Here is a 14,808-nt window from a genome sequence, read left to right on the forward strand (position 1 = left end):
CCAACATAACATGAATCAAGTTACAACCCTCAACAATAAGATTGCACACACCTTAGGGCTTAGATTCATTAGAATTAAAATCAGGTATTCCCCTACTACTCCATGCTTAAATAATTGTCAAAAACCTCCTCCTAGACGTAGGTGTAAGGCCAAGTCTCTAACCTCTAAACTTGGCACCAAGCTCGAAAAATCATAGTACCATTTCAATCATTCCATAATTTTTTATTGGGTGCAACATTTAATCAAAGATGGATTCTTGCTGCCACATTCAAACTTGCCAAGTCTTAACTTCATCTATAAAAATTATATTATCAGTTCAAATGGCCTAAGATATAATGGAAACATACATAACACAGCACTTTTTTACTCTTTTTAAAACTTTTGTTTATTTTCTTGTCATCGCAATCTCTTAATTTGACTATAGGACTCAGCTTCGATATAAAGAGTAGAAGACATTTTAAGATCTTTCCTTTCGGGCAATTATTAGATATATGGAAGTGTGAAAATAAAATTCCAACCACTACAATAGCCATAGAATGTATATACGAATCTTTCTTTTTTAACTTTATGACAATGGCTCAAATCTTCACTTATACACATAGGTGTAGTTGAAATTAAATGGAAAAATATGTTTTTGTCAATAAAGTTGGAGTATGATAGTATTTTTCTTTTTTAACCGGAAACAAAAGATAGTAAGAATCACAATAGATTCATCGTAGTATCTCAATTAGGTTGACACATTTATAGCACCCTCGTGATTATATTTTAGACTCCAAATTTTTAAAGTCGACATTTTAACACATGAAGTTTGATTATAATAGCATTTTCTTATCTACTGCGGAAGTCACTTCCATACATGAAAGGATGTATTCTTTTATTGTATAACAACTTTCATTGGATTAAATTCTCTAAATTTTTTTGTACTTTTCTTTAAACTTGGATTGCATGAAATTAATTTTTTAAAAATGTAAACACAAGTGTGATTTTATATTTCTTTTGCACATGTAATGAAATAGTCCATGTGTAACTACCTCCACCCAAAAAGATACATCCAACCTGCATCTATTGAGCTCAACTAAAAAATACTATCTCTAATTATATGTATTTTGCCAAAAAGAGCGTAGTTCAATTGACATAATGTTCATACTATCAACCTCGTGGTTTGAGGTTCGATTCTCCTCCACCCACACACACTTTAATTACAATACCTCTTAAAAAAAAATACTATGGAAGAGTCGCATCCTGTCTCAAGGTTTAATGTCCTATCAACATCAATTGCACCTATTCAACATAAAAATTTGAATTTAAAAGGATAACATAAGAATTTACTACAAATTAAAGAGGTATGTAAGAATTCTCTTCTAATAGCTGATTTGATATATAGGTAGATATAAAAAGATTTGATATCTTTTCTAATAATGTTAATTGATTTTCTAATTAAAAGTTGATAATGCCCTCACTTAAAAGAAGATTACGGCAGTGATCTATAATTCAAATTTATTCTTAAAAAAAGATAAGAAAGGGTTACACTTTAATTTTATATATTTATTATTTTCATTCCCATGCAAAAGTTGATTTTCTTCAACAAAAAACATTAAAAGTAGGAACCAAACTTCCACCAAAAGACCTACCCCTCCCTCTAATTAATTCAAAAAAGAAATTTCCATATAAAAAATTGGACTTTCATATGACCAATGGTTTCTTATCAACAAGTAAAGCTAATTTTAGGTCACTTTACAAGAGTATATCATCAAAAGAATAGAAAATACAATAAATGTCTCATATCTTTCCCCCCATTATTGTCTTTCCTTTTTCTCATTGTTTTTTCCCCCACTCTTTTATTTACTAAAGAAGACACCAACCACAACCCTCTACAAATAAAAAGGCATTTTCTTCTTCATTCCGTGAGCATTAGAACCTATTGTAGGACATCACTTGAATATGAAATGAGCTTACTCGAAGTCTTTTTCCTTCCACTTGATGGATCCACCCAATCAAATATGTTTGCAAAATATCTTTTTTAAAAAATGAGCTCAAACGTATTGTAGACATTGCAAAATACATTTTCAAACTCAACCCTCTCATATCAACTACCAATTTTTGAAAGATATGATTCATTTAACGTAATTATTTTGTATTTTATCAACTGTCTGATTAATTCACTATTCTCACTGACCTTAAAATGTGTAATTTTTATTTTGTTAGTTGTTATCAAACTATTACAACAAAAAAAGAATGTAAGTAGTATAAAAGAAAACATAAGATAGGAGTAGATTTAGAAAACACAAACTTAAGATGAAGGTTAGAATCTATCCGACAAGTTGATGTGATATTGGGCCTTGAAATTCCACTAATGACATGCTTTAACTTGGTGAAATGACCAGGTAATGGCCGACCCTAGGCCTTGCAAAATCAATGGGGGCCTAGCAATGGTCTTTTTTTTAGTACAAAATATGAACACACATGTGCATTGATTATTCAAATATGATCAAATTAGATTAAGAAGAGGAAAAAGAAAGGAAAAGATGTTTTAGAATGTGGATGGAAGAGGGGAACATAAAGGCTGTTAGATCACATGGATATCACATTCTTTTTCTTCCCTCTCTTCTTCCTCTTCTCTTCTTTTCATACTATGACTTACCCATATGATGAATGTTAAAAAGAAAAGGGTATATATATTTCAAAAGAGAGGGTCCCATTTTTGCCCTTTGCCCTAATACCATAAACACATAGCCTTTGCCCTAAAACCCTCTTCCCCCAATCCAAGGGATTATCAAATATATATGATCCTTATATCAAAAACCTAATATATTCATTTGGGTCCCTCCATTTTCTATCCTCATGCTTAAAGTTTCAATCTTTTCTCTCTTTTTTGTTCTAAATGATTGTCAATTATGCCATTTTATCCCCATTTACAAAAAAAAAATATTCTACCAAAGTTAACCTCAACTTATCAAAACCTCCCACAAGCCAAACCTTTGGTCATAGAATCATCTATGAATCATTTCATGGATTTTTTTCCCCTTTTGTTGTGGAGATCAATAAGGGTATGAATGTCTTTGTAATCATATACTTTTTTTTTTTTTTTTTTAATTTTGTTCTTACGAAACCCACCACCTAATTATCCACTAAGAAAACAAAAACCCTTTTGGCTGCTCAATCACGTCAATAAGAAAAGGCATTGCATGTTGAGTCATCAGATGCAGATCGTTCAGCTAAAGCATAGAATTTCCCGGTCCCCTTTATGGGGTAAGAACCCTTTCCCTTCACCTTTGTTTTTTCCTCCTTAATCTTATATTACATTATACACATTTCTATTCCAATCTTATGGGCCTTTAATACTTTCTTATATTTTAAATGAATAAACAGTTTTTACCCTACATTTTGGGTTTAATTTTCATTTGGTCTCTAGATTACAAAATATTACATATTTAGCTTTTAAGTTTTGAGTTTTATTTTAATTTTAGTACTTAAATTTTAAAATGTTACAACTTTATCTTTAAAAAAAAACATACCAAACAAAGGAAGTTGTGTATGTTTGTGTTTGTTGTGTTATCAATTATATTCATCTTGAAAAGAAAAATGAAATACTGATTTAATTTCCATATAATGAAAATAAAAACCCTTGAAAGTTAGTAAATTAGATTAGAAGAGGAGAGACTTGAAATCTCAGTTATTTTTAATTTAAATTTAAATTTATTTGGCCTTTATAGCATCATGTCTACTGTTACCAAAAGTGGAACCAAAACTTACAATGCTGGTGCTTTTTTCTGATGTTGGCTTTAATTAAAGAAACTCTAAGCTGTTTTCACGATCCACCCAAAAAATAAAAATAAAAATACACACATTTCATTTCTTATCCATCAATTCCCAATCCCATCAATTTTCAGTTTGTTATTTCTTTAAAAACTATAACACAAACTTCACAACTTCATCTCTTGAATCTATCTCATTCTACTCAGAACACCTCATATCAATCAATTACATAAATCTAAATATTTATCTATTTCACATTATTAAACTTATGATTTTTTTTTCTTTTTTTGTCTTTTTTGGGGATAAGAGAAAAGGAGAAATGAGTGAAGAAGGAAAGTAAGATTGTGTGATTTTGATTTTCCTTTTTTTTCTTTGAAAGAGATGAATGATTCATAAAATCTATGAGGAAAAACAAATAGATACAAAGTGGAAGAAAGGCACAGAGACCCCACAAAGAGAAAGAATGAAGTAATGGAAAAAAAATAATAACAATAATTTTAAAGCAAAAAAAAAAAAAAAAAAAGGTAATAAAGGATAGGAAATGAAAGGGAAGGAAAGAAGCAGCTTTATAGGGAATAAGGAGTGCTGGATCGATGATTGAAGTGAAGGAAAGTCCCACTCCTTATTCCTTAATGGAATTTCAGTCTGTCCACTACACACACATAAATTAATATATTCTAATAAATTACATATTTTCAAAAATAGCAAAATTAAGAAAAACTATTTACACAAAATAACAAAATTTTAATCTTCTTTATTAGAGATGGATAAAAGTCTATCAATATAGAAACTAACAAAAGTCTATTATTGATATACACAGATAGAAATCTATCAATATATATCAATATTTTTTTAGATTATTATTTAAAGAGAGAGGGAAAAAAGGGAAAAAGAAAAAAAAAGAAAAAAAGGCAAAGAGGCATGAGTATGACAGGACTTGTATGGGCTGGGATTTGCGGTGGTGAAAGTGGAAGTGGAGGAATCAATAATTAATGACACTAATTATACCATAGTTTATAATCATGGGACAACCATTTTCATTTTCCTCTTTGTCATCACTTTCTAAGCTATCATTACATGGCCAAAATTAAAATTTTCATTCACTTTTCTTCAAATTCAAAACCCAATCAGGAATTTCTCAGAATTTTTTTTTATAATTTCTTTGTTTCAATAATGAAAGTTAAGGAACTTTGGAATTAGATCCACATTATGTTATTATTGGTGGGAGTATATTATCATTAATGTGTGATTGATATATACATAGAATGAAGATTACTATTATTATATGATTGATTGAGCATAATTAATTCATAATCTCATTGTATATACCTTTTTCATTGCATCCATAAATATTAACTATTGACCACCAGTGGTCCTTGTGCTTTAAGACACTTGAGATTGATGTGGGCTGGATCCATTTATGGGTTTAGTACAAATGGGCTCAATTTTTGTGGACCCTGGGCTCATGTAGATTAAAGTGGCACAGTTTCATTTTTCCCACCAAAAAGGGTGGAATATGGTCTCTTGTTTCAGCTAGAAAAGCCCAAGCGGAACAAGTAACAAAGTTGAGACTAAATCCTACTTCAAATCTTGGTTGAAGGAGCTATCAGTATGAGGTAAAATCATCAAGGTTTATGTCTAAAGTGGTTATATATATTACGAGTCTCACATTTGGCTCGCAATAGCTAATATAATACTACTAGTAGGGATGAAATCAATCAAGAACCAAACCAATGTCCAAACCAGTGTCCAATAGATAATAATTTTAAAATCAATCAAGAACCAAACCAAATCAATCAATTTTATAAAAAAGAGATCCAAACCAGTATCCAATAGATAATAATAATTAAAAAAAAAAAAAAAAGCATTGGATTGGTTTTATTAGGATAGATTTATTATCGGTTTGGGTTTCGATTTCTAGCAATTTTTTTTTTTTTTTTATTAAAACTTTGTTTTGAATTTATCTTTTTTGTTGATATAAAATTAAAATGGGGTCTATTTCTTTTTTTCATAAATTGAAATTTGACATTTTTATTTTTTTCTAGCACGTTTCTAAATAAAAAAATATAGATGCTCCATAATAATTGGTCTTTTTTCTAAACAATAAATTTACATATACCATAATAACTTAAATATTAAAAGATGGTTAATTTTTAAAGGTATATATGTATCATTGGATCGGTTTAGTTTTGATTGATTTTTCTAATAAAAAACCGGTCCAAACCAATACTTTTTTGTTTTCTCCAAATACAAACCAATATATCCAATTTTATAATAAGAAAAACAAACCAAACCAAATCATTAAATCGGTTTGAGTTGGTTTGATTTTTCGATTTTTTGTTGCACTCCTAGCTGCTAGTGTCTCACATTCACTAGGTAACGAGAAGATCCATGGAATATAAGTAAGGACAACTATCTTTAATGGTATAAGACATTTTGGGAGAAACTAAAAAACAAAGTCATGAAGGTTATGCACAAAGTAGATAGCATCAAAGATATGTTAGAGAGTCCGTTGTTCATAATACAAAGTCTCACACTAGTTGAAAAAGAAAGTGATTATAATAATCTCCATTAAAATGTGTATAATAAAACTTTTTGAATTGTTCAAAAAGCAAAGTAAAAGGTTACGTTGAAAATGTAGAATATTGATGGGTTATTTCTTCATTTTATGTGAAAAGCCCATTAAGATGTAGCCTAAAACTTGGGCCATTAGGTTTGATGAGATATTATTCTTGAAATATTTATCGTATATATCTTAGTTATGATTAGGGAGATTTGATTGTATTTATTATCGATTATAGTGGAGATTTTCACTATTTTTTACTTTTCGTTAAAGATGTTTTTCCACATTAAAATTCATTTCACTTGCTTGATAATTATTATTGACTAATATTCTACTAGATCATATAAATAGAGATGTCAAATTTCCTCGTTTTGAGTGGAGGGGAAAAAATTCTCCATGAGCTAAACGGACATGGGACGAGAAATTGCCCTGGTTAGGTTATATTTATTTAGTATAACTATTTTAATATTATATTATTATTATTATTATTATATAAATATTACATTTAAATTTCAAGTTTGATTGTATATTGGTCAAAATAATTGATATGTTTAAATTAAATATTGAAATTTAGATTATATAGGTGAATAATTTGATTTATATTTATTTCCTTTTACTAAAAAAATTGAATAGTGTTTTTAGGCCAAAATTTGAATAATCTTTAAAGTCAAATTATTACGTAAAACTAACCCTAACAAATAATTTAGTGACATAGTTAATTATTTAATTAAAATTTATCTATATTAATGATTTAAAATAATTGATTTTTCAAACAATAAATTAATGTGAAAAAATTCTCCGTGGAGAGCCCGATCCCGATGAATTCCTCACAGAAATCTCTATCTCAATCCCTGTGGAAAATTTCACGAGTATAAAGAATGAAATAGGAACTGGAGATGGAAACAAGAAATAGCATCTCGGTCCCACCTCTATTCTCATCTTCTGGACATCTCTATATTAGGAAAAATTGATCCAAAGCACTTATCTCAATAAATATCATACCATTTAAGAATATATAGAGATTTGTTTGTCTTATCCACATATACACACTAATGGCTATGGCTATCAATGAGTTCATGAACTGGTCAAAGTATATCGAACTCTTGGACTCCACAAATTTAAATGTCCATTGTTTGGTTTGCCCTCTATGCCCAGCTACTATGAGGAAATTTATGTTATTAATGATTGTACTTCAATTTCCAAATCTTCTTTTTAAAAAGAGACGGAATGAATTTAGGACAAATATATCAAATACAAAAGAAATTATAGGATATTAACGGTGAAAATTTACATCTAACAAATTTTCAAGTCAATTTAGACTAACATGTTTTCAACATATTCATACACACACCAATGAACCTAGCGGACCGACACTATACCAATGAACCTAGCAATTTTCTTGCTTTTTGAAATATAAAAATATGTATTAAATTTTGATAATCTAAGTTAGTTAATATATCCTTTTTCATGGATAATATAGGCAATCCATTTGATATTTTTTACGACAAAGTTAACATTAAATAAGATAAGATTTAATTCAATTTAATTTTTAAAAAAACTTCTTCCGTAATATTCTATAAGCAATATATGTGATTTATAGGGTGGCTAAAACAATTTAACGTACGTGTACGATACATTATAGGGGGAGTTTGCAACCAAAACAGAATTAAGTGAATGTTGAATGAGTTCTAATAATAAAATCAAAACAACCTTACTCCTATTCACTTTTACTCTACTCATTCCTCTCTAGACAAGCCACTTCACCTTAAATTCTCATGGAAGGAAATAACTTCTAAACTAAATTACCCACACTCCCTCTAATAGTAATTTCTTTTTTAGGCTTTTTTTTTTTTTTTTTACAAATTTGTTTTTTTTTTTCAAAAAAAAAAAAAAAAAAAAAAACTAAGCTTATGATCATTCATTTTACCTATTGTTTTCCTATTTAATTGCCTACTTTTTAAACATCATCTTGGAAACTATGTATTTAGTTTTTTAAAACCTTTTTTTTTATTTTGAAACTTTTACTTAAAAATTGTTTGAAAAAATACAAATATAATTTTTAGAAATGGAAAATAAAAAAAGAAAAGACAAAATGACACTAGTTTTCTATGTTTTTGAAAAATATGTTATCTCGATTCTTTTGATCAACTTTCTCAAGGACAACAATATATTTGAACTTTTAATCAAATTTAAAAAATAGTAAAAAATGAAAACTTTTTTTAGTTTTCAAATTTTTGCTTAGACTGTAAAATCATTTCTAAAAGTTAGCAACACAACGATATACATATTTGATAGTAATATTTATATGTTTAACTTTAAAAATATATCAATATGAGCATAGTTCAAATGGCATAGCGCTTTACCAATAATCTCAAAGTTAGAGGATTATTTCTCCCACCTCACATATTATTAAAAAAATATTTAAAAATATATTATAGAAAACAATATATAATTATCAGATAGAGTGGGTATATGTTTAAATTTTAGTGTTGGTTGCATAAGTGGCAAAAAAAATCCAAAATAATAGCATATATAGTACAAGGATAAAATAATTACATATATAGCACAAAAATAGTAAAAGACTAGGAAACCCACACCCAGCCCACAATTTTGCGCACTCCTTAGTTTTCTCAAATTGAAAACTATCAGTGATAGCCACTGATATCAGTTGCTATCACTGATAGCTGTTATCAATGACTATCACTAATAGTTGCTATAAGTGATAACTTTCAATTTGAGAAATATTAATACAACCTTGAACTAAAAGGCCCACATCTAGTCCACCATTTCGCATGCTTCTTCCCGATTTTCTCAAATTGAAAGTGGTGATAGCTTTCAATTTGAGAAATGTAGTATCAGTTGCTAGCAGTGATAGTTTCTATCTATGATAGATCATATGTTCTTTATTAAGGAAATTACTGGGGTTGAGATATGGAATCGTTAACTCGCCCTAACTTGACTCACCGTGAAATTGGTGGTACCCGATGGAATTGGAATCCACGAGACAAATGCTCACCGCCTATCGTCGGCCTTCCGGTGGAAGAACACCCCAATATTAATACTTATAAATTAAAAATTAGATCCATATCTTACCCATATTTGTTCAAAACATAAAATAGAAAAAGAAAAAAAGAAAAAATTATTTGGTGATATATGGGAGACATTGGCATATTAGTTTTAATTAAAGTTTGAGCTTTTTGGAACAATTCTTGATCGTAGCTTTGGATCAGAGATGGCAGAGTGTTAAAGACTCTGCCACGTTAGCTACCAAGGAAGAATCAAGATAACACATCAGCTGAAGAATGCCATATCACAAAGGTGAGTCATGAAGGAGTATTCCCTTAGTGCTCCAGAGATCTGTTAGGATTGGGTAGTAACAAATAAATATTCTTTCTCTATGTATTGAGCCATATGTCCTCATACTATTAGTCATTCATTAAATAATTTGTTAATTCTTTTGTATCCCTAAAATTTGGAATAGTGTATAAATTGGGCAGGCTGCCCCTTTCCAAAGCAGTCATTGGATACGAAGAGACAAACGATTCAATTCCCTCTTTATCGTTTAGTTTCCTGACTCTATCGTGTACAACGAAGAGGTAAACGATACCAATCTTTTCCTCTTTTAATTTCTTAACTTGGTATCAGAGGTAGCTATGGCAAACGCCACTGTTACAGGATTCGGCTCGATCAATGAATGAATGAAGTTCAGCACACCCCCTCTGAATCAACTGTTAAACTAAATAACTAACACCAAGTTGGAAATAGGAAACTTTATGCTATGGAAGACGCTAGCTCTTCCAATTTTGAAAGGATACATACTCGAAGATCATCTATCCGAAACCAAGGTATGTCCCCCTATGTTCGTTGTTGCTGCTTCATCAGCTGCTGAACCTGGTGAAGTATTCTCAAGCCTCAGAAGGAGCTTCAAGCTCCACGGGCGAAAAATCCCTGAACCCATTGTATGAAGCTTGGGTTACAGCAGACCAACTCTTGTTAGGTGGTTATACAACTCCATGACTCCTGAAATTGTTGTACAGCTGATGGGGTACGAAAGTGCTAAGAGTCTATGGGATGTCATTCACTTACTGTTTGGAGTTCAGTCGAGGGCAGAAGAACACTATCTTCGCCAAGTTTTTTAACAAATTCGTTAAGGTAACATGACAATGTCTGAATATTTGAAACTTTGAAGCTTCACTCTGATAACTTAGCTCAAGCTGGTAGCCCAGTGTCCACTCATAACCTAGTGTCTCAGGTACTCCTTGGGCTAGATGAGGAGTATAATCCAGTGGTTATTGTTATCCAAAGAAAACCAAAGACCTCCTGGCTAGATATGTAGTCTGAGTTGCTGTCATTTGAAAAGCGGTTGGAACACCAAAATACCTTGAAAGCCACCACAGCTTTTGCACACAATGCCTCAGCTAATGTTGCCTTCAATCAGAGCACTACCATATTCAAGACATTTGGATAGGGTAACACACAAGGAGGGAATTGGCAACAGTTTAATGGATCTAGAGAAAACAGTAATAGTGGAGGAAACAGAGGAAGAGGTCGAGGCAGAGGAAATAGACCTACCTGTCAGGTCTGCTCCAAGTATGGATATGTTGTAGATGTATGCTATCAAAGGTACAATCAAGAATTTGTTTCTAAAAAAACAATGGTAAAGGAAACAGTTAGAATCAAGGGAATTCAGGACCAATCCATCAGCCTTTGTCACTTATCAGAACTTGAATCCATTTCTTCAAACTGAGTCTGCAGGAGATTTTAATTGGTATGCAGACAATGGGGCAAACAGCCATGTCACGGTTGATCCCAACAACATAGCCAACCCTTTTGAATAAATAGGTAATGATCATATTATGTTAGGGAATGGACAACAGTTAGACATATCCTTCATAGGCAATGCATGCTTAAGTTCCTCTAATTGCAATCTGAGTTTGAAAAACATCTTATGTGTACCAAATATTGCAAAGAATCTGGTTAGTATATCAAAATCGGTTCAACATAATGATGTTTCTATTGAGTTCTATAATGATTTTTATGTTGTTAAGGACAAATTTCGGGCCAAATATCGGTGAAAGAAACTTTTAAAGACATACTATATTAGTTGAATGAAGCAAAGGTGATCCCAGTTGATGTGAATACCAAAGAGGCTAGCTGTTTTCTCAATCCAATGAACAAAATTAATAATTCTACTGCATTTGTTCTATCTAAAAGTGGAGCAAACCTAGTGGAATCAAAAGGGTTGTGGCATAGGAGACTAGGTCACCATTCTTTTTGAGTTTTGGATACTATACTAAGAACTTGTAATCTTCCTACAAAGTTAAATGAAGAGATTAAGTTTTATGAACCCTACTATCTTGGTAAAGCTCACTCCCTACCCTTCTCAATTTATTTGTCTCATGCCCAACATAAATTCGATTTAATTCACTTAGATGTCTGCGGTCTAGCTTTTACAAACTCCACCGAAGGATATAGATATTATATATCGTTTATTGATGATTACAGTAGATACCTCTGGGTCTATCCCCTTAAGACATTTTCTTCATGTTGTTCAAACACAATTTAACAAGAGCATTAAAGCATTGCAGTCAGATAATGGTACTGAATACACTAAAATGCATCAATTATGTAGCTCACAAGACATTGTGGTTTTCTTGCCCTTATACGTCTCAACAAAATGGACGAGCTGAAAGGAAATACAGACACCTAGTAGAGATGGAACTAACTCTTTTAGCACAAGCTTCATTGCCTCTTCAGTTTTAGTGGGATGCCTTTCTTAATGCTTGTCATCTAATAAATGGTCTTCCCTCGCAGGTGTTAAAGAATCAATCACTTATACAATTGATGTATGGAAAACTACTGGATGTTACAAAACTAAAAGTGTTTGGTTGCGCCTGCTTTCCATGTCTCGGAGCATACCAGCCAAACAAGTTTCAATTTCACTCTTATAAATGTGTCTATTTAGGTTCAAGCATGGTTCACAAGGGACATCGCTGTCTGAGTAAAGATGGTAGAGTGTTCATCTCCAGAAATGTTATTCTCAATGAGTCTGATTTCCCTTTCTCTTATGGTTTTCAAGTGCTCAGTTCATCAACTCACAAACCAACAGTGAATAGTGGCCCTCAAGTCCTTTCTCCCAACATAAGTGTTCGTTGATTTTGTGATTCGAGCTTAGGAGTGTATTGTATAAAATAATTGGAATAATAAGTGTAATTATAAATGATGCGTTGATGCGTTTATGATGCGTTAGTAACACGTTGATGCGTTAATGATGTGCAACAGGACACATGACACTCCTCTATTGACGTTCAAGTTTTCCTGAATCAAATCCAAGTATAAATCAAACTCAGGTTCCTAATAAGTCCAAGGTCGAACTCAGGGATTCAAATTAAAACTAACGCAGACCTTGCGTTGTAACTATTGTAGTGATATCCGTATGGAGAAATGAGTTATTTACACTAAGTTGCTGTGTGTGTGTGCAAGAAGATACAAAAGGGTCGAGTAGAGAATGATGGATCGTGTGAAAATGGAGTTTAATGCAAGTGATATACGTCGATCTAAGTTGGATGTACACACAAAAGAATATGATGCGAATGAGATGGCTTGTTTATCTCCGTTTATGCGTTAGACTCTATTCGACACTTTTCAATGCGAATATCATATAATACCTATCTCTAGGATGTATGCGTCAAACACGGGATGCAATAAAACATAGTGCGTCTATCTCTAGATGTACTAAACGTTTCTAACTTGATGTTGGCTTACTTATTCTCTCGAATAGTTTAAGCTGAAGATGTTTTTACCAATTGATTTAGTTGGCTTAAGCATTCGAAAAGGAATTTTGCTTGAAGTTATAGATGCATCCAACATAAACAAGAAATAAACAATGGCAAAGTATGATAGATTAAATATGTGAATTTATAAAGAAATTAATTGTCTTTACAAAACCAATACTTAATCAAATTAGAAGATGAAAGCGATAAGTAAGATGAAATGAAGGAGTCAAGCCGTAGAGTACAATCTCTTGTCCTCTTTGGCCCAATTCTAGTCGTGTACAACCACTTGTGAAAGAATTGGAAGAAATGTCTCTCTCGAGCTCAGCTTCCTCCGCTCCTTAATCGGCGATGGTGGTGGTTATCTTCCCTCTTATTCTTCTCGGCACCACAGCACAGCTCTAAAGATCTAAGATTCTAAACTAAGCTCCGAATATCTAACTGGGACTTAAAACTCGAAGAGAGTTCATCTAGTGGGATTTCTTCTATTTATAGGCGTCGGTCTTCTCCAACTTGATGATGGGCAGCATTAAATTCCATACCCTGGTCAGCTGCCTGACACTCAGATGCTTTTCAAATGCCGCCCACTGCAGGGTGCCCATGCTTGCAAGTGGTGATTTGACACAAACAGCCTGAATCAATGAATCTTCCTTGCATTGAATCCCTCCAACGCATGCCCTATGCATTAGACTTTGCCTGCGACACTTTTCTTAATCATGCGTTAGCCTTTTGTCGAGATCCTGCAATATCATGCGTTAGTGCTGCAGTATTTTAGCAATAAACATTCTTTTGCATGAGTTTGATAATGTTCGAGTAATTCCATGCGTTTTCTCTAAAAATGATGAGATTTTATCATTAAAGACCCTAATTGTTCCAACTTTTAAGTCACAATAACTTGTATTTCTACAAGTTATCAGTAAGTCCACTATTACACACTGTTCCCATCCAGCTGTCACAGTCTTCCTCAAATCAATATATTAATCCCTTCACCCTCAAATATCCCTGTGACTGATGTCAAACTAGTCTCTCGCCTCCCTTATGTCTTAGTTGAAGCTGCCCCCTATTCCCCAATACCAGATTCAATGTCCCGCTCTTATCTAGACCATATAGTCACTCAATCTCCTTTGCCCTGTCTTTCCCCTTCCACTCGGTCACCTAGTACTATGTCTCCCAATGACCCTCATACATCCTCTGTTCCTAATCCTTCTCATTCTTTGCAGCCTACTCGTCCTATGATCATGAGAGACAAAGTTGGTATCTTCAAACCAAAAGCTTGGCTAAGCACTGTCCAACGTGACTGGTCCTTAACCGAACCAACGCGGGTGTCTGATGCTCTTGCTACACCTTAGTGGAGAAAAGCCTTGGATACTGAATTTCAAGCTCTCATTAACAATCAGACTTGGCACTTGGTTCCTCCCTCACCATCCTTCAATGTATTGGGCAATAAATGGATCTTCAGGCTTAAAAAGAATTTGGATGGGTCAATACAAAGATACAAGGCACGCCTAGTAGCCAAAGGATTTCATCAACATCCTGGAATTGACTTCTTTGAGACATTTAGTTCGGTGGTCAAAGCATCAACTATAAGGGTTGTTCTAGTCTCCAAAGGATAGGCTCTTCGTCAGCTTGACTTCAATAATGCATTTCTCAATGGGAAACTTACAGAAGACGTCTATATGCATCAACCATCCGGGTATATAAAATTTCATTTTCCTA

The sequence above is a fragment of the Benincasa hispida genome, chromosome 4, assembly GCF_027475165.1.
Source record: "Benincasa hispida cultivar pf3 chromosome 4, pf3_genome.v1.1, whole genome shotgun sequence".
NCBI classification, from domain to species: domain Eukaryota; kingdom Viridiplantae; phylum Streptophyta; class Magnoliopsida; order Cucurbitales; family Cucurbitaceae; genus Benincasa; species Benincasa hispida.